At 44.6% G+C, this 25,699-nt stretch overlaps 1 protein-coding gene across 1 annotated transcript in view; it reads left to right on the top strand.

The window, feature by feature from the left end:
• The window catches only part of LOC147123909 (growth hormone receptor-like), a 558,256-nt gene that overhangs the window by 522,293 nt on the left and 10,264 nt on the right, over positions 1–25,699 (top strand). The window lies entirely within an intron of this gene.

The raw sequence follows: 25,699 nt of genomic DNA, 5'->3' as shown, positions 1-25,699 counted from the left end.
GAGTGTGTAAACACAGGATATCACACAGCTAGAGTGTGTAAACAAAGGATATCACACAGCTAGAGTCTGTAAACACAGGATTTCACACGGCTAGAGTGTGTAAACACAGGATATCACATGGCTAGAGTGTGTAAATACAGGATATCACACGGCTAGAGTGTGTAAACACAGGATATCACATAGCTAGAGTGTGTAAACACAGGATATCGCACGGCTAGAGTGTGTAAACACAGGATATCACATGGCTAGAGTGTGTTACACAGGATATCACACGGCTAGAGTGTGTTACACAGGATATGACATGGCACGAATGTGTAAACACAGGATATCACATAGCTAGAGTGTGTAAACACTGGATATCACACAGCTAGAGTGTGTAAACACAGGATATCACAAAGCTAGAGTGTGTAAACACAGGATATCACACGGCTAGAGTGTGTTACACAGGATCTCACACGGCTAGAGTGTGTAAACACAGGATATCACACAGCTAGATACAGGATATCACATGGCTAGGAGCATGTAAACACAGGATATCACACAGCTAGAGTGTGTAAACACAGGATATCGCACAGCTAGAATGTGTAAACACAGGATATCACATGGCTAGTGTGTGTAAACACAGGATATCACACGGCTAGACTGTGTAAACACAGGCTATCACACGGCTAGAGTGTGTAAACACAGGATATTGCATGGCTAGAGTGTGTTACACACTATCACACGGCTAGAGTGTGTATACACAGGATATCACACAGCTAGAACACACAATATCACACGGATAGAGTGTGTAAACACAGGATATCACACGGCTAGAGTGTGTAACACACAATATCACACGGATAGTGTAAACACAGGATATCACATGGCTAGAGTGTGTAAACACAGGATATCATATAGCTAGAGTGTGTAAACACAGGATTTCACACGACTAGAGTGTGTAAACACAGGATACCACATGGCTAGAGTGTGTAAACACAGGATATCACACGGCTAGAGTGTGTAAACATAGGCTATCACACGGCTAGGAGTGTGTTACACACTATCACACGGCTAGAGTGTGTATACACAGGATATCACACGGCTAGAGTGTGTAATCACAGGATATCACACGGCTAGTGTGTGGAAACACAGGATATCACATAGCTAGAGTGTGTAAACACAGGATTTCACACGGCAAGAGTGTGTAAACACAGGATATCACACGGCTAGAGTGTGTAAACATAGGATATCACACGGCTAGAGTGTGTAAACACAGGATATCACACGGCTAGGAGTGTGTTACAGACAATATCACATGGCTAGGAGTGTGTTACACAGGATAACACATGGCTAGAGTGTGTAAACACAGGATATCACATGGCTAGAGTGTGTAAACACAGGATATCACACGGCTAGGAGTGTGTTACACAAAATATCACACAGCTAAGAGTGTGTTACACAGGATAACACACGGCTAGAGTGTGTAAACACAGGATATCACACAGCTAGTACACAGGATATCACACGGCTAGAGTGTGTAAACACAGGATATCACAGCTAGCGAACACAGGATATCACACGGCTAGAACACAGGATATCACACGGCTAGAGTGTGTTACACACAATATCACACGGCTAGAGTGTGTAAACACAGGATATCACACGGCTAGAGTGTGTAAACACAGGCTATCACACGGCTAGAGTGTAAACACAGGATATCACATGGCTAGAGTGTGTTACACAGGATATCACACGGCTAGGAGTGTGTAAACACAGGATATCACACAGCTAGAGTGTGTAAACACAGGCTATCACACGGCTAGAGTGTAAACACAGGATGTCCCATGGCTAGAGTGTGTTACACAGGATATCACACGGCTAGAGTGTGTTACACAGGATATCACATGGCTAGAGTGTATAAACACAGGATATCACACAGCTAGAGTGTGTAAACACAGGATATCCCATGGCTAGAGCGTGTTACACACCATATCACACGGCTAGAGTGTGTAAACACAGGATATCACATGGCTAGAGTGTGTTACACAGGATATCACACGGCTAGGAGTGTGTTACACAGGATATCACACGGCTAGGAGTGTGTTACACAGGATATCACATGGCTTGGAGTGTGTTACACAGGATATCACACAGCTAGAGGTGTAAACACAGGATATCACACAGCTAGAGTGTGTAAACACAGGATATCACACGGCTAGAGTGTGTTACACAGGATCTCACACGGCTAGAGTGTGTAAACACAGGATATCACACAGCTAGATACAGGATATCACACGGCTAGGAGCATGTAAACACAGGATATCACACAGCTATAGTGTGTAAACACAGGATATCGCACAGCTAGAATGTGTAAACACAGGATATCACATGGCTAGACTGTGTAAACACAGGATATCACACGGCTAGAGTGTGTAAACACAGGATATCACACGGCTAGTGTGTGTAAACACAGGCTATCACACGGCTAGACTGTGTAAACACAGGATTTCACACGGCTAGAGTGTGTAAACACAGGATATTGCATGGCTAGAGTGTGTTACACACTATCACACGGCTAGAGTGTGTATACACAGGATATCACACAGCTAGAACACACAATATCACACGGATAGAGTGTGTAAACACAGGATATCACACGGCTAGAGTGTGTAACACACAATATCACACGGATAGTGTAAACACAGGATATCACATGGCTAGAGTGTGTAAACACAGGATATCATATAGCTAGAGTGTGTAAACACAGGATTTCACACGACTAGAGTGTGTAAACACAGGATATCACATGGCTAGAGTGTGTAAACACAGGATATCACACGGCTAGAGTGTGTAAACATAGGCTATCACATGGCTAGGAGTGTGTTACACACTATCACACGGCTAGAGTATGTATACACAGGATATCACACGGCTAGAGTGTGTAATCACAGGATATCACACGGCTAGTGTGTGGAAACACAGGATATCACACGGCTAGAGTGTGTAAACACAGGATATCACACGGCTAGAGTGTGTAAACATAGGATATCACACGGCTAGAGTGTGTAAACACAGGATATCACACGGCTAGGAGTGTGTTACAGACAATATCACACGGCTAGGAGTGTGTTACACAGGATAACACATGGCTAGAGTGTGTAAACACAGGATATCACATGGCTAGAGTGTGTAAACACAGGATATCACACGGCTAGGAGTGTGTTACACACAATATCACACAGCTAAGAGTGTGTTACACAGGATAACACATGGCTAGAGTGTGTAAACACAGGATATCACACAGCTAGTACACAGGATATCACACGGCTAGAGTGTGTAAACACAGGATATCACAGCTAGAGAACACAGGATATCACACGGCTAGAGTGCGTAAACACAGGATATCACACGGCTAGAGTGTGTTACACACAATATCACACGGCTAGAGTGTGTAAACACAGGATATCACACGGCTGGAGTGTGTAAACACAGGCTATCACACGGCTAGAGTGTAAACACAGGATATCACATGGCTAGAGTGTGTTACACAGGATATCACACGGCTAGGAGTGTGTAAACACAGGATATCACACAGCTAGAGTGTGTAAACACAGGCTATCACACGGCTAGAGTGTAAACACAGGATGTCCCATGGCTAGAGTGTGTTACACAGGATATCACACGGCTAGAGTGTGTTACACAGGATATCACATGGCTAGAGTGTATAAACACAGGATATCACACAGCTAGAGTGTGTAAACACAGGATATCCCATGGCTAGAGTGTGTTACACACCATATCACACGGCTAGAGTGTGTAAACACAGGATATCACATGGCTAGGAGTGTGTTACACAGGATCTCACACAGCTAGAGTGTGTAAACACAGGATATCACACGGCTAGAGTGTGTTACACAGGATCTCACACGGCTAGAGTGTGTAAACACAGGATATCACACAGCTATGTACAGGATATCACACGGCTAGGAGCGTGTAAACACAGGATATCACACAGCTAGAGTGTGTAAACACAGGATATCGCACAGCTAGAATGTGTAAACACAGGATATCACATGGCTAGACTGTGTAAACACAGGATATCACACGGCTAGAGTGTGTAAACACAGGATTTCACACGGCTAGAGTGTGTAAACACAGGATATCACACGGCTAGAGTGTGTAAACATAGGATATCACACGGCTAGAGTGTGTAAACACAGGATATCACACGGCTAGGAGTGTGTTACAGACAATATCACACGGCTAGGAGTGTGTTACACAGGATAACACATGGCTAGAGTGTGTAAACACAGGATATCACATGGCTAGAGTGTGTAAACACAGGATATCACACAGCTAGTACACAGGATATCACACGGCTAGAGTGTGTAAACACAGGATATCACAGCTAGCGAACACAGGATATCACACGGCTAGAGTGTTTAAACACAGGATATCACACGGCTAGAGTGTGTTACACACAATATCACACGGCTAGAGTGTGTAAACACAGGATATCACACAGCTAGAAACACAGGATATCACACAGCTAGAGTGTTACACAGGATATCACACGGCTAGGAGTGTGTTACACAGGATATCACACAGCTAGAGTGTGTAAACACAGGATATCACACAGCTAGAAACACAGGATATCACACAGCTAGAGTGTTACACAGGATATCACATGGCTAGGAGTGTGTTACACAGGATATCACACAGCTAGAGTGTGTTACACAGGATATCACACGGCTAGAGTGTGTAAACACAGGATCTCACACAGCTAGATTGTGTAAACATAGGATATCACACGGCTCGAGTGTGTAAACACAGGATATCACACAGCTAGACACAGGATATCACACGGCTAGGAGTGTGCAAACACAGGATATCACACGGCTAGAGTGTGTAAACACAGCCTATCACACGGCTAGCGTGTGTAAACACAGGATATCACATGGCTAGAGTGTGTTACACACAATATCACACGGCTAGAGTGTGTAAACACAGGATATCACATGGCTGGAGTGTGTAAACACAGGATATCACACGGCTAGAGTGTGTAAACACAGGATATCACACAGCTAGAGTCTGTAAACACAGGATATCACACGGCTAGATTGTGTTACACACAATATCACACGGCTAGAGTGTGTAAACACAGGATATCACATGGCTAGAGTGTGTAAACACAGGATATCACATGGCTAGAGTGTGTAAACACAGGATATCACACAGCTAGAGTGTGTAAACACAGGATATCACACAGCTAGAGTGTGTAAACACAGGATATCACACGGCTAGAGTGTGTTACACAGGATATCACACGGCTAGAGTGTGTAAACACAGGATATCACACAGCTAGACACAGGATATCACATGGCTAGGAGTGTGTAAACACAGGATATCACACAGCTAGAGTGTGTAAACACAGGATATCACACGGCTAGAGTGTGTTACACAGGATATCACATGGCTAGAGTGTGTAAACACAAGATATCACACGGCTAGAGGGTGTTACACAGGATATCACGCGACTAGAGTGTGTAAGCACAGGATATCACACAGCTAGAGTGTGTAAACACAGGATATCACACGGCTAGACACAGGATATCACATGGCTAGGAGTGTGTAAACACAGGATATCACATGGCTAGAGTGTGTTACACAGGATATCACACAGCTAGAGAACACAGGATATCACACGGCTAGGAGTGTAAACACAGGAAATCACACGGCTAGAGTGTGTAAACACAGGATATCACACGGCTAGAGTGTGTAAACACAGGATATCACACAGCTAGGAGTGTGTTACAATATCACACAGCTAGGGGTGTGTTACACAGGATAACACACGGCTAGAGTGTAAACACAGGATATCACACGGCTAGAGTGTGTAAACACAGGATATCACACGGCTAGGAGTGTGTTACACACAATATCACACAGCTAGGAGTGTGTTACACAGGATAACACATGGCTAGAGTGTGTAAACACAGGATATCACACAGCTAGTACACAGGATATCACACGGCTAGAGTGTGTAAACACAGGATATCACACGGCTAGAGTGTGTTACACACAATATCACATGGCTAGAGTGTGTAAACGCAGGGTATCACACGGCTAGAGTGTGTAAACACAGGCTATCACACGGATAGAGCGTAAACACAGGATATCACATGGCTAGAGTGTGTTACACAGGATATCACACGGCTAGGAGTGTGTAAACACAGGATATCACACAGCTAGAGTGTGTAAACACAGGCTATCACACGGCTAGAGTGTAAACACAGGATATCACATGGCTAGAGTGTGTTACACAGGATATCACACGGCTAGGAGTGTGTTACACAGGATATCACACGGCTAGAGTGTATAAACACAGGATATCACACAGCTAGACACAGGATATCAGACGGCTAGAGTGTGTAAACACCAGATATCAAACGGCTAGAGTGTGTTACACAGAATATCACACAGCTAGAGTGTGTAAACACAGGATATCACACAGCTAGAGTGTGTAAACACAGGATATCCCACGGCTAGAGTGTGTTACACATCATATCACACGGCTAGAGTGCGTAAACACAGGATATCACATGGCTAGAGTGTGTTACACAGGATATCACACGGCTAGGAGTGTGTTACACAGGATATCACACAGCTAGAGTGTGTAAACACAGGATATCACACAGCTAGAAACACAGGATATCACACAGCTAGAGTGTTACACAGGATATCACATGGCTAGAGTGTGTTACACAGGATATCACAAGGCTAGGAGTGTGTTACACAGGATATCACACAGCTAGAGTGTGTAAACACAGGATATCACATGGCTAGGAGTGTGTTACACAGGATATCACACAGCTAGAGTGTGTTACACAGGATATCACACGGCTAGAGTGTGTAAACACAGGATATCACACAGCTAGACACAGGATATCACACGGCTAGGAGTGTGCAAACACAGAATATCACACGGCTAGAGTGTGTAAACACAGCCTATCACACGGCTAGCACGTGTAAACACAGGATATCACATGGCTAGAGTGTGTTACACACAATATCACACGGCTAGAGTGTGTAAACACAGGATATCACATGGCTGGAGTGTGTAAACACAGGATATCACATGGCTGGAGTGTGTAAACACAGGATATCACACGGCTAGAGTGTGTAAACACAGGATATCACACAGCTAGAGTCTGTAAACACAGGATATCACACGGCTAGATTGTGTTACACACAATATCACACGGCTAGAGTGTGTAAACACAGGATATCACATGGCTAGAGTGTGTAAACACAGGATATCACATGGCTAGAGTGTGTAAACACAGGATATCACACAGCTAGAGTGTGTAAACAAAGGATATCACACAGCTAGAGTCTGTAAACACAGGATTTCACACGGCTAGAGTGTGTAAACACAGGATATCACATGGCTAGAGTGTGTAAATACAGGATATCACACGGCTAGAGTGTGTAAACACAGGATATCACATAGCTAGAGTGTGTAAACACAGGATATCGCACGGCTAGAGTGTGTAAACACAGGATATCACATGGCTAGAGTGTGTTACACAGGATATCACACGGCTAGAGTGTGTTACACAGGATATGACATGGCACGAATGTGTAAACACAGGATATCACATAGCTAGAGTGTGTAAACACTGGATATCACACAGCTAGAGTGTGTAAACACAGGATATCACAAAGCTAGAGTGTGTAAACACAGGATATCACACGGCTAGAGTGTGTTACACAGGATCTCACACGGCTAGAGTGTGTAAACACAGGATATCACACAGCTAGATACAGGATATCACATGGCTAGGAGCATGTAAACACAGGATATCACACAGCTAGAGTGTGTAAACACAGGATATCGCACAGCTAGAATGTGTAAACACAGGATATCACATGGCTAGTGTGTGTAAACACAGGATATCACACGGCTAGACTGTGTAAACACAGGCTATCACACGGCTAGAGTGTGTAAACACAGGATATTGCATGGCTAGAGTGTGTTACACACTATCACACGGCTAGAGTGTGTATACACAGGATATCACACAGCTAGAACACACAATATCACACGGATAGAGTGTGTAAACACAGGATATCACACGGCTAGAGTGTGTAACACACAATATCACACGGATAGTGTAAACACAGGATATCACATGGCTAGAGTGTGTAAACACAGGATATCATATAGCTAGAGTGTGTAAACACAGGATTTCACACGACTAGAGTGTGTAAACACAGGATACCACATGGCTAGAGTGTGTAAACACAGGATATCACACGGCTAGAGTGTGTAAACATAGGCTATCACACGGCTAGGAGTGTGTTACACACTATCACACGGCTAGAGTGTGTATACACAGGATATCACACGGCTAGAGTGTGTAATCACAGGATATCACACGGCTAGTGTGTGGAAACACAGGATATCACATAGCTAGAGTGTGTAAACACAGGATTTCACACGGCAAGAGTGTGTAAACACAGGATATCACACGGCTAGAGTGTGTAAACATAGGATATCACACGGCTAGAGTGTGTAAACACAGGATATCACACGGCTAGGAGTGTGTTACAGACAATATCACATGGCTAGGAGTGTGTTACACAGGATAACACATGGCTAGAGTGTGTAAACACAGGATATCACATGGCTAGAGTGTGTAAACACAGGATATCACACGGCTAGGAGTGTGTTACACAAAATATCACACAGCTAAGAGTGTGTTACACAGGATAACACACGGCTAGAGTGTGTAAACACAGGATATCACACAGCTAGTACACAGGATATCACACGGCTAGAGTGTGTAAACACAGGATATCACAGCTAGCGAACACAGGATATCACACGGCTAGAGTGTGTAAACACAGGATATCACACGGCTAGAGTGTGTTACACACAATATCACACGGCTAGAGTGTGTAAACACAGGATATCACACGGCTAGAGTGTGTAAACACAGGCTATCACACGGCTAGAGTGTAAACACAGGATATCACATGGCTAGAGTGTGTTACACAGGATATCACACGGCTAGGAGTGTGTAAACACAGGATATCACACAGCTAGAGTGTGTAAACACAGGCTATCACACGGCTAGAGTGTAAACACAGGATGTCCCATGGCTAGAGTGTGTTACACAGGATATCACACGGCTAGAGTGTGTTACACAGGATATCACATGGCTAGAGTGTATAAACACAGGATATCACACAGCTAGAGTGTGTAAACACAGGATATCCCATGGCTAGAGCGTGTTACACACCATATCACACGGCTAGAGTGTGTAAACACAGGATATCACATGGCTAGAGTGTGTTACACAGGATATCACACGGCTAGGAGTGTGTTACACAGGATATCACACGGCTAGGAGTGTGTTACACAGGATATCACATGGCTTGGAGTGTGTTACACAGGATATCACACAGCTAGAGGTGTAAACACAGGATATCACACAGCTAGAGTGTGTAAACACAGGATATCACACGGCTAGAGTGTGTTACACAGGATCTCACACGGCTAGAGTGTGTAAACACAGGATATCACACAGCTAGATACAGGATATCACACGGCTAGGAGCATGTAAACACAGGATATCACACAGCTATAGTGTGTAAACACAGGATATCGCACAGCTAGAATGTGTAAACACAGGATATCACATGGCTAGACTGTGTAAACACAGGATATCACACGGCTAGAGTGTGTAAACACAGGATATCACACGGCTAGTGTGTGTAAACACAGGCTATCACACGGCTAGACTGTGTAAACACAGGATTTCACACGGCTAGAGTGTGTAAACACAGGATATTGCATGGCTAGAGTGTGTTACACACTATCACACGGCTAGAGTGTGTATACACAGGATATCACACAGCTAGAACACACAATATCACACGGATAGAGTGTGTAAACACAGGATATCACACGGCTAGAGTGTGTAACACACAATATCACACGGATAGTGTAAACACAGGATATCACATGGCTAGAGTGTGTAAACACAGGATATCATATAGCTAGAGTGTGTAAACACAGGATTTCACACGACTAGAGTGTGTAAACACAGGATATCACATGGCTAGAGTGTGTAAACACAGGATATCACACGGCTAGAGTGTGTAAACATAGGCTATCACATGGCTAGGAGTGTGTTACACACTATCACACGGCTAGAGTATGTATACACAGGATATCACACGGCTAGAGTGTGTAATCACAGGATATCACACGGCTAGTGTGTGGAAACACAGGATATCACACGGCTAGAGTGTGTAAACACAGGATATCACACGGCTAGAGTGTGTAAACATAGGATATCACACGGCTAGAGTGTGTAAACACAGGATATCACACGGCTAGGAGTGTGTTACAGACAATATCACACGGCTAGGAGTGTGTTACACAGGATAACACATGGCTAGAGTGTGTAAACACAGGATATCACATGGCTAGAGTGTGTAAACACAGGATATCACACGGCTAGGAGTGTGTTACACACAATATCACACAGCTAAGAGTGTGTTACACAGGATAACACATGGCTAGAGTGTGTAAACACAGGATATCACACAGCTAGTACACAGGATATCACACGGCTAGAGTGTGTAAACACAGGATATCACAGCTAGAGAACACAGGATATCACACGGCTAGAGTGCGTAAACACAGGATATCACACGGCTAGAGTGTGTTACACACAATATCACACGGCTAGAGTGTGTAAACACAGGATATCACACGGCTGGAGTGTGTAAACACAGGCTATCACACGGCTAGAGTGTAAACACAGGATATCACATGGCTAGAGTGTGTTACACAGGATATCACACGGCTAGGAGTGTGTAAACACAGGATATCACACAGCTAGAGTGTGTAAACACAGGCTATCACACGGCTAGAGTGTAAACACAGGATGTCCCATGGCTAGAGTGTGTTACACAGGATATCACACGGCTAGAGTGTGTTACACAGGATATCACATGGCTAGAGTGTATAAACACAGGATATCACACAGCTAGAGTGTGTAAACACAGGATATCCCATGGCTAGAGTGTGTTACACACCATATCACACGGCTAGAGTGTGTAAACACAGGATATCACATGGCTAGGAGTGTGTTACACAGGATCTCACACAGCTAGAGTGTGTAAACACAGGATATCACACGGCTAGAGTGTGTTACACAGGATCTCACACGGCTAGAGTGTGTAAACACAGGATATCACACAGCTATGTACAGGATATCACACGGCTAGGAGCGTGTAAACACAGGATATCACACAGCTAGAGTGTGTAAACACAGGATATCGCACAGCTAGAATGTGTAAACACAGGATATCACATGGCTAGACTGTGTAAACACAGGATATCACACGGCTAGAGTGTGTAAACACAGGATTTCACACGGCTAGAGTGTGTAAACACAGGATATCACACGGCTAGAGTGTGTAAACATAGGATATCACACGGCTAGAGTGTGTAAACACAGGATATCACACGGCTAGGAGTGTGTTACAGACAATATCACACGGCTAGGAGTGTGTTACACAGGATAACACATGGCTAGAGTGTGTAAACACAGGATATCACATGGCTAGAGTGTGTAAACACAGGATATCACACAGCTAGTACACAGGATATCACACGGCTAGAGTGTGTAAACACAGGATATCACAGCTAGCGAACACAGGATATCACACGGCTAGAGTGTTTAAACACAGGATATCACACGGCTAGAGTGTGTTACACACAATATCACACGGCTAGAGTGTGTAAACACAGGATATCACACGGCTAGAGTGTGTAAACACAGGCTCTCACACGGCTAGAGTGTAAACACAGGATATCACATGGCTAGAGTGTGTTACACAGGATATCACACGGCTAGGAGTGTGTAAACAGGATATCACACAGCTAGAGTGTGTAAACACAGGCTATCACACGGCTAGAGTGTAAACACAGGATGTCCCATGGCTAGATTGTGTTACACAGGATATCACACGGCTAGAGTGTGTTACACAGGATATCACATGGCTAGAGTGTATAAACACAGGATATCACACAGCTAGAGTGTGTAAACACAGGATATCCCACGGCTAGAGCGTGTTACACACCATATCACACGGCTAGAGTGTGTAAACACAGGATATCACATGGCTAGAGTGTGTTACACAGGATATCACACGGCTAGGAGTGTGTTACACAGGATATCACACGGCTAGGAGTGTGTTACACAGGATATCACACAGCTAGAGTGTGTAAACACAGGATATCACACGGCTAGGAGTGTGTTACACAGGATATCACACAGCTAGAGTGTGTTACACAGGATATCACACGGCTAGAGTGTGTAAACACAGGATCTCACACAGCTAGATTGTGTAAGCACAGGATATCACATGGCTAGAGTGTGTAAACACAGGATATCACACGGCTAGAGTGTAAACACAGGATATCACATGGCTAGAGTGTGTCAACACAGGATATCACACAGCCACGGTGTAAACACAGGATATCACATGGCTAGCGTGTGTCAACACAGGATATCACACAGCTAGAGTGTGTAAACACAGGCTATCACATGGCTAGTGTGTGTAAACACAGGATATCACACGGCTAGAAACACAGGATATCACATAGCTAGAGTGTGTAAACACAGAATTTCACACGGCTAGAGTGTGTTACACAGGATATCGCACGGCTAGAGGATATCGCATGGCTAGAGTGTGTAAACACGGGATATCACACGGCTAGAGTGTGTAAACACAGGATATCACATGGCTAGTGTGTGTAAACTCAGGATATCACACGGCTAGAGTGTGTAAACACAGGATATCACACAGCTGCAGTATGTAAACACAGGATATCACACAGCTAGAGTGTGTAAACACAGGATATCAAAGCTAGAGTGCGTAAACACAGGATATCGCACGGCTAGAGTGTGTAAACACAGGATATCACACGGCTAGAGTGTGTTACACAGGATATCACATGGCTAGAGTGTGTTACACAGGATATCACATGGCTAGAGTGTGTAAACACAGGTTATCACATAGCTAGAGTGTGTAAACACAGGATATCACACGGCTAGAGTGTGTTACACAGGATCTCACACGGCTAGAGTGTGTAAACACAGGATATCACACAGCTATGTACAGGATATCACACGGCTAGGAGCGTGTAAACACAGGATATCACACAGCTAGAGTGTGTAAACACAGGATATCGCACAGCTAGAATGTGTAAACACAGGATATCACATGGCTAGACTGTGTAAACACAGGATATCACACGGCTAGAGTGTGTAAACACAGGATTTCACACGGCTAGAGTGTGTAAACACAGGATATCACACGGCTAGAGTGTGTAAACATAGGATATCACACGGCTAGAGTGTGTAAACACAGGATATCACACGGCTAGGAGTGTGTTACAGACAATATCACACGGCTAGGAGTGTGTTACACAGGATAACACATGGCTAGAGTGTGTAAACACAGGATATCACATGGCTAGAGTGTGTAAACACAGGATATCACACAGCTAGTACACAGGATATCACACGGCTAGAGTGTGTAAACACAGGATATCACAGCTAGCGAACACAGGATATCACACGGCTAGAGTGTTTAAACACAGGATATCACACGGCTAGAGTGTGTTACACACAATATCACACGGCTAGAGTGTGTAAACACAGGATATCACACGGCTAGAGTGTGTAAACACAGGCTCTCACACGGCTAGAGTGTAAACACAGGATATCACATGGCTAGAGTGTGTTACACAGGATATCACACGGCTAGGAGTGTGTAAACAGGATATCACACAGCTAGAGTGTGTAAACACAGGCTATCACACGGCTAGAGTGTAAACACAGGATGTCCCATGGCTAGATTGTGTTACACAGGATATCACACGGCTAGAGTGTGTTACACAGGATATCACATGGCTAGAGTGTATAAACACAGGATATCACACAGCTAGAGTGTGTAAACACAGGATATCCCACGGCTAGAGCGTGTTACACACCATATCACACGGCTAGAGTGTGTAAACACAGGATATCACATGGCTAGAGTGTGTTACACAGGATATCACACGGCTAGGAGTGTGTTACACAGGATATCACACGGCTAGGAGTGTGTTACACAGGATATCACACAGCTAGAGTGTGTAAACACAGGATATCACACGGCTAGGAGTGTGTTACACAGGATATCACACAGCTAGAGTGTGTTACACAGGATATCACACGGCTAGAGTGTGTAAACACAGGATCTCACACAGCTAGATTGTGTAAGCACAGGATATCACATGGCTAGAGTGTGTAAACACAGGATATCACACGGCTAGAGTGTAAACACAGGATATCACATGGCTAGAGTGTGTCAACACAGGATATCACACAGCCACGGTGTAAACACAGGATATCACATGGCTAGCGTGTGTCAACACAGGATATCACACAGCTAGAGTGTGTAAACACAGGCTATCACATGGCTAGTGTGTGTAAACACAGGATATCACACGGCTAGAAACACAGGATATCACATAGCTAGAGTGTGTAAACACAGAATTTCACACGGCTAGAGTGTGTTACACAGGATATCGCACGGCTAGAGGATATCGCATGGCTAGAGTGTGTAAACACGGGATATCACACGGCTAGAGTGTGTAAACACAGGATATCACATGGCTAGTGTGTGTAAACTCAGGATATCACATGGCTAGAGTGTGTAAACACAGGATATCACACAGCTGCAGTATGTAAACACAGGATATCACACAGCTAGAGTGTGTAAACACAGGATATCAAAGCTAGAGTGCGTAAACACAGGATATCACACAGCTAGAGTATGTAAACACAGGATATCGCACGGCTAGAGTGCGTAAACACAGGATATCGCACGGCTAGAGTGTGTAAACACAGGATATCACACGGCTAGAGTGTGTTACACAGGATATCACATGGCTAGAGTGTGTTACACAGGATATCACATGGCTAGAGTGTGTAAACACAGGTTATCACATAGCTAGAGTGTGTAAACACAGGATATCACACGGCTAGAGTGTGTTACACAGGATCTCACACGGCTAGAGTGTGTAAACACAGGATATCACACAGCTATGTACAGGATATCACACGGCTAGGAGCGTGTAAACACAGGATATCACACAGCTAGAGTGTGTAAACACAGGATATCGCACAGCTAGAATGTGTAAACACAGGATATCACATGGCTAGACTGTGTAAACACAGGATATCACACGGCTAGAGTGTGTAAACACAGGATTTCACACGGCTAGAGTGTGTAAACACAGGATATCACACGGCTAGAGTGTGTAAACATAGGATATCACACGGCTAGAGTGTGTAAACACAGGATATCACACGGCTAGGAGTGTGTTACAGACAATATCACACGGCTAGGAGTGTGTTACACAGGATAACACATGGCTAGAGTGTGTAAACACAGGATATCACATGGCTAGAGTGTGTAAACACAGGATATCACACAGCTAGTACACAGGATATCACACGGCTAGAGTGTGTAAACACAGGATATCACAGCTAGCGAACACAGGATATCACACGGCTAGAGTGTTTAAACACAGGATATCACACGGCTAGAGTGTGTTACACACAATATCACACGGCTAGAGTGTGTAAACACAGGATATCACACGGCTAGAGTGTGTAAACACAGGCTCTCACACGGCTAGAGTGTAAACACAGGATATCACATGGCTAGAGTGTGTTACACAGGATATCACACGGCTAGGAGTGTGTAAACAGGATATCACACAGCTAGAGTGTGTAAACACAGGCTATCACACGGCTAGAGTGTAAACACAGGATGTCCCATGGCTAGATTGTGTTACACAGGATATCACACGGCTAGAGTGTGTTACACAGGATATCACATGGCTAGAGTGTATAAACACAGGATATCACACAGCTAGAGTGTGTAAACACAGGATATCCCACGGCTAGAGCGTGTTACACACCATATCACACGGCTAGAGTGTGTAAACACAGGATATCACATGGCTAGAGTGTGTTACACAGGATATCACACGGCTAGGAGTGTGTTACACAGGATATCACACGGCTAGGAGTGTGTTACACAGGATATCACACAGCTAGAGTGTGTAAACACAGGATATCACACGGCTAGGAGTGTGTTACACAGGATATCACACAGCTAGAGTGTGTTACACAGGATATCACACGGCTAGAGTGTGTAAACACAGGATCTCACACAGCTAGATTGTGTAAGCACAGGATATCACATGGCTAGAGTGTGTAAACACAGGATATCACACGGCTAGAGTGTAAACACAGGATATCACATGGCTAGAGTGTGTCAACACAGGATATCACACAGCCACGGTGTAAACACAGGATATCACATGGCTAGCGTGTGTCAACACAGGATATCACACAGCTAGAGTGTGTAAACACAGGCTATCACATGGCTAGTGTGTGTAAACACAGGATATCACACGGCTAGAAACACAGGATATCACATAGCTAGAGTGTGTAAACACAGAATTTCACACGGCTAGAGTGTGTTACACAGGATATCGCACGGCTAGAGGATATCGCATGGCTAGAGTGTGTAAACACGGGATATCACACGGCTAGAGTGTGTAAACACAGGATATCACATGGCTAGTGTGTGTAAACTCAGGATATCACATGGCTAGAGTGTGTAAACACAGGATATCACACAGCTGCAGTATGTAAACACAGGATATCACACAGCTAGAGTGTGTAAACACAGGATATCAAAGCTAGAGTGTGTAAACACAGGATATCACACAGCTATGTACAGGATATCACACGGCTAGGAGCGTGTAAACACAGGATATCACACAGCTAGAGTGTGTAAACACAAGATATCGCACAGCTAGAATGTGTAAACACAGGATATCACATGGCTAGACTGTGTAAACACAGGATATCACACGGCTAGAGTGTGTAAACACAGGATTTCACACGGCTAGAGTGTGTAAACACAGGATATCACACGGCTAGAGTGTGTAAACATAGGATATCACACGGCTAGAGTGTGTAAACACAGGATATCACACGGCTAGGAGTGTGTTACAGACAATATCACACGGCTAGGAGTGTGTTACACAGGATAACACATGGCTAGAGTGTGTAAACACAGGATATCACATGGCTAGAGTGTGTAAACACAGGATATCACACAGCTAGTACACAGGATATCACACGGCTAGAGTGTGTAAACACAGGATATCACAGCTAGCGAACACAGGATATCACACGGCTAGAGTGTTTAAACACAGGATATCACACGGCTAGAGTGTGTTACACACAATATCACACGGCTAGAGTGTGTAAACACAGGATATCACACGGCTAGAGTGTGTAAACACAGGCTCTCACACGGCTAGAGTGTAAACACAGGATATCACATGGCTAGAGTGTGTTACACAGGATATCACACGGCTAGGAGTGTGTAAACAGGATATCACACAGCTAGAGTGTGTAAACACAGGCTATCACACGGCTAGAGTGTAAACACAGGATGTCCCATGGCTAGATTGTGTTACACAGGATATCACACGGCTAGAGTGTGTTACACAGGATATCACATGGCTAGAGTGTATAAACACAGGATATCACACAGCTAGAGTGTGTAAACACAGGATATCCCACGGCTAGAGCGTGTTACACACCATATCACACGGCTAGAGTGTGTAAACACAGGATATCACATGGCTAGAGTGTGTTACACAGGATATCACACGGCTAGGAGTGTGTTACACAGGATATCACACGGCTAGGAGTGTGTTACACAGGATATCACACAGCTAGAGTGTGTAAACACAGGATATCACACGGCTAGGAGTGTGTTACACAGGATATCACACAGCTAGAGTGTGTTACACAGGATATCACACGGCTAGAGTGTGTAAACACAGGATCTCACACAGCTAGATTGTGTAAGCACAGGATATCACATGGCTAGAGTGTGTAAACACAGGATATCACACGGCTAGAGTGTAAACACAGGATATCACATGGCTAGAGTGTGTCAACACAGGATATCACACAGCCACGGTGTAAACACAGGATATCACATGGCTAGCGTGTGTCAACACAGGATATCACACAGCTAGAGTGTGTAAACACAGGCTATCACATGGCTAGTGTGTGTAAACACAGGATATCACACGGCTAGAAACACAGGATATCACATAGCTAGAGTGTGTAAACACAGAATTTCACACGGCTAGAGTGTGTTACACAGGATATCGCACGGCTAGAGGATATCGCATGGCTAGAGTGTGTAAACACGGGATATCACACGGCTAGAGTGTGTAAACACAGGATATCACATGGCTAGTGTGTGTAAACTCAGGATATCACATGGCTAGAGTGTGTAAACACAGGATATCACACAGCTGCAGTATGTAAACACAGGATATCACACAGCTAGAGTGTGTAAACACAGGATATCAAAGCTAGAGTGCGTAAACACAGGATATCACACAGCTAGAGTATGTAAACACAGGATATCGCACGGCTAGAGTGCGTAAACACAGGATATCGCACGGCTAGAGTGTGTAAACACAGGATATCACACGGCTAGAGTGTGTTACACAGGATATCACATGGCTAGAGTGTGTTACACAGGATATCACATGGCTAGAGTGTGTAAACACAGGTTATCACATAGCTAGAGTGTGTAAACACAGGATATCACACGGCTAGAGTGTTACACACAATATCACACGGATAGAGTGTGTAAACACAGGATATCACACGGCTAGAGTGTGTAAACATAGGATATCACACGGCTAGAGTGTGTAAACACAGGATATCACACGGCTAGGAGTGTGTTACACACAATATCACACAGCTGGGAGTGTGTTACACAGGATAACACACGGCTAGAGTGTGTAAACACAGGATATCACACAGCTAGTACACAGGATATCACAGGGCTAGATTGTGTAAACACAGGATATCACACGGCTAGAGTGTGTTACACAGGATATCACATGGCTAGAGTGTGTTACACAGGATATCACATGGCTAGAGTGTGTAAACACAGGTTATCACATAGCTAGAGTGTGTAAACACAGGATATCACACGGCTAGAGTGTGTTACACACAATATCACATGGATAGAGTGTGTAAACACAGGATATCACACGGCTAGAGTGTGTAAACAGGATATCAGACGGCTAGAGTGTGTAAACACAGGATATCACACGGCTGGAGTGTGTAAACACAGGATATCACACGGCTAGGAGTGTGTTACACACAATATCACACAGCTGGGAGTGTGTTACACAGGATAACACACGGCTAGAGTGTGTAAACACAGGATATCACACAGCTAGTACACAGGATATCACAGGGCTAGATTGTGTAAACACAGGATATCACACGGCTAGAGTGTGTTACACACAATATCACACGGCTAGAGTGTGTAAACACAGGATATCACACGGCTAGAGTGTGTAAACACAGGATATCACACAGCTAGAGAACACAGGATATCACACGGCTAGGAGTGTGTAAACACAGGATATCACACAGCTAGAGTGTGTAAACACAGGCTATCACACGGCTAGAGTGTAAACACAGGATGTCACACAGCTAGAGTGTGTAAACACAGGCTATCACACGGCTAGAGTGTAAACACAGGATATCACACGGCTAGAGTGTGTAAACACGGGATATCACACAGCTAGACACAGGATATCACACGGCTAGAGTGTGTAAACACAGGATATCACATGACTACAGTGTGTAAACACAGGATGTCACACAGCTAGAGTGTGTAAACACAGGATATCACACGGCTAGAGTGTGTTACACACAATATCACACGGATAGAGTGTGTAAACACAGGATATCACACGGCTAGAGTGTGTAAACACAGGATATCACATAGCTAGAGTGTGTAAACACAGGATTTCACACGGCTAGAGTGAGTAAACACAGGATATCACATGGCTAGAGTGTTACACAGGATATCACATGGCTAGAGTGTGTTACACAGGATATCACATGGCTAGAGTGTTTAAACACAGGATATCACATAGCTAGAGTGTGTAAACACAGGATTTCACACGGCTAGAGTGTGTAAACACAGGATATCGCTCGGCTAGAGTGTGTAAACACAGGATATCACACAGCTAGAGTGTGTTACACAGGATATCACATGGCTAGAGTGTGTAAACACAGGATATCACACAGCTAGAGTGTGTAAACACAGGATATCACACGGCTAGAGTGTGTTACACAGGATCTCACACGGCTAGAGTGTGTAAACACAGGATATCACACAGCTAGATACAGGATATCACACGGCTAGAGTGTGTTACACAGGATACCACACAGCTAGAGTCTGTAAACACAGGATATCACACGGCTAGAGTGTGTTACACACAATATCACACGGCTACAATGTGTACACACAGGATATCGCACAGCTAGAGTGTGTAAACACAGGATATCACACGGCTAGAGTGTGTTACACACAATATCACATGGCTAGAGTGTGTAAACACAGGATATCACACAGCTAAAGTGTGTAAACACCGGATTTCACACAGCTATCGCACAGCTAGAATGTGTAAACACAGGATATCACACGGCTAGACTGTGTAAACACAGGATATCACACGGCTAGAGTGTGTAAACACAGGATATCACATGGCTAGTGTGTGTAAACACAGGCTATCACACGGCTAGTGTGTGTAAACACAGGATATCACATGGCTAGAAACACAGGATATCACACAGCTAGAGTGTGTAAACACAGAATTTCACACGGCTAGAGAGTGTTACACAGGATATCGCACAGCTAGAGTGTGTAAACACAGGATATCGCACGGCTAGAGTGTGTAAACACAGGATATCACACGGCTAGAGTGTGTAAACACAGGATATCACATGGCTAGTGTGTGTAAACTCAGGATATCACATGGCTAGAGTGTGTAAACACAGGATATCACACAGCTAGAGTATGTAAACACAGGATATCACACGGCTAGAGTGTGTAAACACAGGATATCACATGGCTAGAGTGTGTAAACACAGGATATCACACAGCTAGAGAACACAGGATATCACACGGCTAGGAGTGTGTAAACACAGGATATCACACAGCTAGAGTGTGTTAACACAGGCTATCACACGGCTAGAGTGTAAACACAGGATGTCACACAGCTAGAGTGTGTAAACACAGGCTATCACACGGCAAGAGTGTAAACACAGGATATCACACGGCTAGAGTGTGTAAACACGGGATATCACACAGCTAGACACAGGATATCACACGGCTAGAGTGTGTAAACACAGGATATCACATGGCTAGAGTGTGTAAACACAGGATGTCACACAGCTAGAGTGTGTAAACACAGGATATCACACGGCTAGAGTGTGTTACACACAATATCACACGGATAGAGTGTGTAAACACAGGATATCACATAGCTAGAGTGTGTAAACACAGGATTTCACACGGCTAGAGTGAGTAAACACAGGATATCACACGGCTAGAGTGTTACACAGGCTATCACATGGCTAGAGTGTGTTACACAGGATATCACATGGCTAGAGTGTTTAAACACAGGATATCACATAGCTAGAGTGTGTAAACACAGGATTTCACACGGCTAGAGTGTGTAAACACAGGATATCGCTCGGCTAGAGTGTGTAAACACAGGATATCACACAGCTAGAGTGTGTTACACAGGATATCACATGGCTAGAGTGTGTAAACACAGGATATCACACAGCTAGAGTGTGTAAACACAGGATATCACACGGCTAGAGTGTGTTACACAGGATCTCACACGGCTAGAGTGTGTAAACACAGGATATCACACAGCTAGATACAGGATATCACACGGCTAGAGTGTGTTACACAGGATACCACACAGCTAGAGTCTGTAAACACAGGATATCACATGGCTAGAGTGTGTTACACACAATATCACACGGCTACAATGTGTACACACAGGATATCGCACAGCTAGAGTGTGTAAACACAGGATATCACACGGCTAGAGTGTGTTACACACAATATCACATGGCTAGAGTGTGTAAACACAGGATATCACACAGCTAAAGTGTGTAAACACCGGATTTCACACAGCTATCGCACAGCTAGAATGTGTAAACACAGGATATCACACGGCTAGACTGTGTAAACACAGGATATCACACGGCTAGAGTGTGTAAACACAGGATATCACATGGCTAGTGTGTGTAAACACAGGCTATCACATGGCTAGTGTGTGTAAACACAGGATATCACATGGCTAGAAACACAGGATATCACACAGCTAGAGTGTGTAAACACAGAATTTCACACGGCTAGAGAGTGTTACACAGGATATCGCACGGCTAGAGTGTGTAAACACAGGATATCGCACGGCTAGAGTGTGTAAACATGGGATATCACACGGCTAGAGTGTGTAAACACAGGATATCACACGGCTAGTGTGTGTAAACTCAGGATATCACATGGCTAGAGTGTGTAAACACAGGATATCACACAGCTAGAGTATGTAAACACAGGATATCACACAGCTAGAGTGTGTAAACACAGGATATCAAAGCTAGAGTGCGTAAACACAGGATATCACACAGCTAGAGTATGTAAACACAGGATATCGCACGGCTAGAGTGCGTAAACACAGGATATCGCAAGGCTAGATATCGCACGGCTAGAGTGCATAAACACAGCATATCGCAAGGCTAGAGTGCGTAAACACAGGATAGCGCACGGCTAGAGTGTGTAAACACAGGATATCGCACGGCTAGAGTGCGTAAACACAGGATATCGCAAGGCTAGAGTGTGTAAACACAGGATATTGCACGGCTAGGAGAAACATAGAAACGTAGATGATAGGAGCAGGAGTAGGCCATTCGGCCCCTCGAGCCTGCTCCGCCATTCAATGAGATCATGGCTGATCATCCAAATTCAGTACCCTGTCCCTGCCTTCTCCCCATACCCCTTGATCCCTTTAGCCTTAAGAAATATATCCAACTCCTTCTTGAATATATTTAATGAATTGGCCTCCACTACCTTCTGTGGTAGAGAATTCCACAGGTTCACCACTCTCTGGGTGAAGAAATTCCTCCTCATCTCAGTCCTAAATGGCTTATCCCTTATCATTAGACTGTGACCCCTGGTTCTGGACTCCCCGGCCATCGGGAACATCCTTCCTGCATCTAGTCTGTCCAGGCCTGACAGAATTTTATAGGTTTCGATGAGATCCCCTCTCAATCTTCTGAACTCCAGTGAGTACAAGCCCAATCGACCCAATCTCTCTTCATACGTCATTCCTGCCATCCCAGGTATCAGCCTGGTGAATCTTCGCTGCACTCCCTCCATGGCAAGAACATCCTTCCTCAGATAAGGCGACCAAAACTGCACACAATAATCAAGGTGCAGTCTCACCACGGCCCTGTACAACTGCAGCAAGACATCCTTGTTCCTGTACTCGAACCCTCTTGCTATGAAGGCCAACATACCATTTGCCTTCTTAACCGACTGCTGCACCTGCATGCTTACCTTCAGCGACTGGTGCACAAGGACGCCCAGGTCTCGTTGCGCTTCCCCTTCTCCCAATCTATTGCCATTCAAATAATAATCTGCCTTCCTGTTTTTGCCACCAAAGTGGATAACCTCACATTTCTGCCCAATCACCCAACCTGTCCAAATCGTACTGGAGTTTCACGACATCCTCCTCACAGCACACACGCCCACCCAGCTTTGTGTCGTCTGCAAATTTGCAGATACTGCATCCAATTCCCTCGTCCAGATCATTAATATATATTGTGAACAGCTGGGGTCCTAGGACCGATCCTTGCGGTACCCCAGTAGTCACTGCCTGCCACTCGGAAAACGACCCATTTATTCCAACTCTTTGCTTTCTGTCTGCCAACCAGTTCTCTATCCAAGTCAATACCTTGTCCCCAATCCCATGTGCCTTAATTTTGCAAGCTAATCTCTTACACACAGGATATCGCACGGCTAGGAGTGTGTTATACACAAGATATTGCATGGCTAGGAGTGTGTTACACACAAGATATTGCACGGCTAGGAGTGTGTTACACACAAGATATCGCATGGCTAGGAGTGTGTTACACAAGATACCGCACGGCTAGGAGTGTGTTACACACAAGATATCACACGGCTAGAGTGTGTAAACACAGGATATCACATGGCTAGAGAGTAAACACAAGATATCACACGGCTAGAGTGTGTAAACACAGGATATCACACGGCTAGAGTGTGTAAACACAGGATATCACACGGCTAGAGTGTAAACACAAGATATCACATGGCTAGAGTGTGTAAACACAGGATATCACACAGCTAGGAGTACATTGAACAGACATATAACAGACACAGCTAGAAGTCAAAGATGTTACTTCTAAGGTTTGTTAAATGGCTACAATATGTTGGAGCTGATTATAACTCCGCACGCCCAAGGAAAACAGGCCATTGAGGGGTTAAATAGGTTAGTTGATTTTGTTTTTTATGGTCTCCTTGTGAGCCAGGAGGAGCACTGATTGGCCCCTCTTGCACCAGGCTTTCCCCCACCTGATTCACTCGCCTCAGTGCCGCCTGCTCTGCTCAACCTTCACTGGGGCTGGGCGGGTGGGGGCGAAGATGCCACATGAGGAAAACATTGTAAAAATTAGAACAATTTAAATAAAACAGAAAATGGTACAAATACACAGCAGGTTCATCAGCATCTGAAAAGAGAGGTCAATTAATGTTTCAGGTGAATGGCATTTGTTACAAAGCGTCTTCACCCTATAAGTTAATCTGTCCTTTTTTTCAGATGCTGATAGACCTGCTGTGTCTTTCCACCATTTTCTGCTTCTATTTCGATTTCCAGTGTTCTGAAGACTCAGAACACTGGAAAACGCATGCAGGTGCAGCAGGCGGTTAAGAAGGCAAATGGTATGTTGGCCTTCGTAGCAAGAGGATTCGAGTACAGGAACAAGGATGTCTTGATGCAGTTGTACAGGGCCTTGGTGAGACCACATCTAGAGTATTGTGTGCAGTTTTGGTCGCCTTATCTGAGGAAGGATGTTCTTGCCATGGAGGGAGTGCAGCGAAGATTCACCAGGCTGATACCTGGGATGGCAGGAATGACATATGAGGAGAGATTGGGACGATTGGGCTTATACTCGCTGGAGTTTAGAAGAATGAGAGGGGATCTTATTGAAACTTATACAATTCTGACAGGACTGGACAGACTAGATGCAGGAAGGATGTTCCCGATGGTCGGGGAGTCCAGAACCAGGGGTCACAGTCTAAGGATAAGGGGTAAGCCATTTAGTACAGAAATGAGGAGGAATTTCTTCACCCAGAGAGTGGTGAACCTGTTGAATTCTCTACCACAGAAGGCAGTTGAGGCCAATTCATTAAATATATTCAAGAAGGAGTTGGATATATTTAAGGCTAAAGGGATCAAGGGGTATGGGGAGAAAGCAGGGACAGGGTACTGAATTTGGATGATCAGCCATGATCGCATTGAATGGCGGAGCAGGCTCGAGGGGTCGAATGGCCTACTCCTGCTCCTATCTTCTATGTTTCTATGACTCTTGTATCTCTCCGCTAATATTTTTAATGTTTTTTT

Source organism: Somniosus microcephalus, chromosome 1, assembly GCF_052327205.1.
Source record: "Somniosus microcephalus isolate GS21.2 chromosome 1, FLI_Smic_1.0, whole genome shotgun sequence".
Taxonomy (NCBI): domain Eukaryota; kingdom Metazoa; phylum Chordata; class Chondrichthyes; order Squaliformes; family Somniosidae; genus Somniosus; species Somniosus microcephalus.
This window is presented reverse-complemented; position numbering and strand designations above follow the sequence as displayed.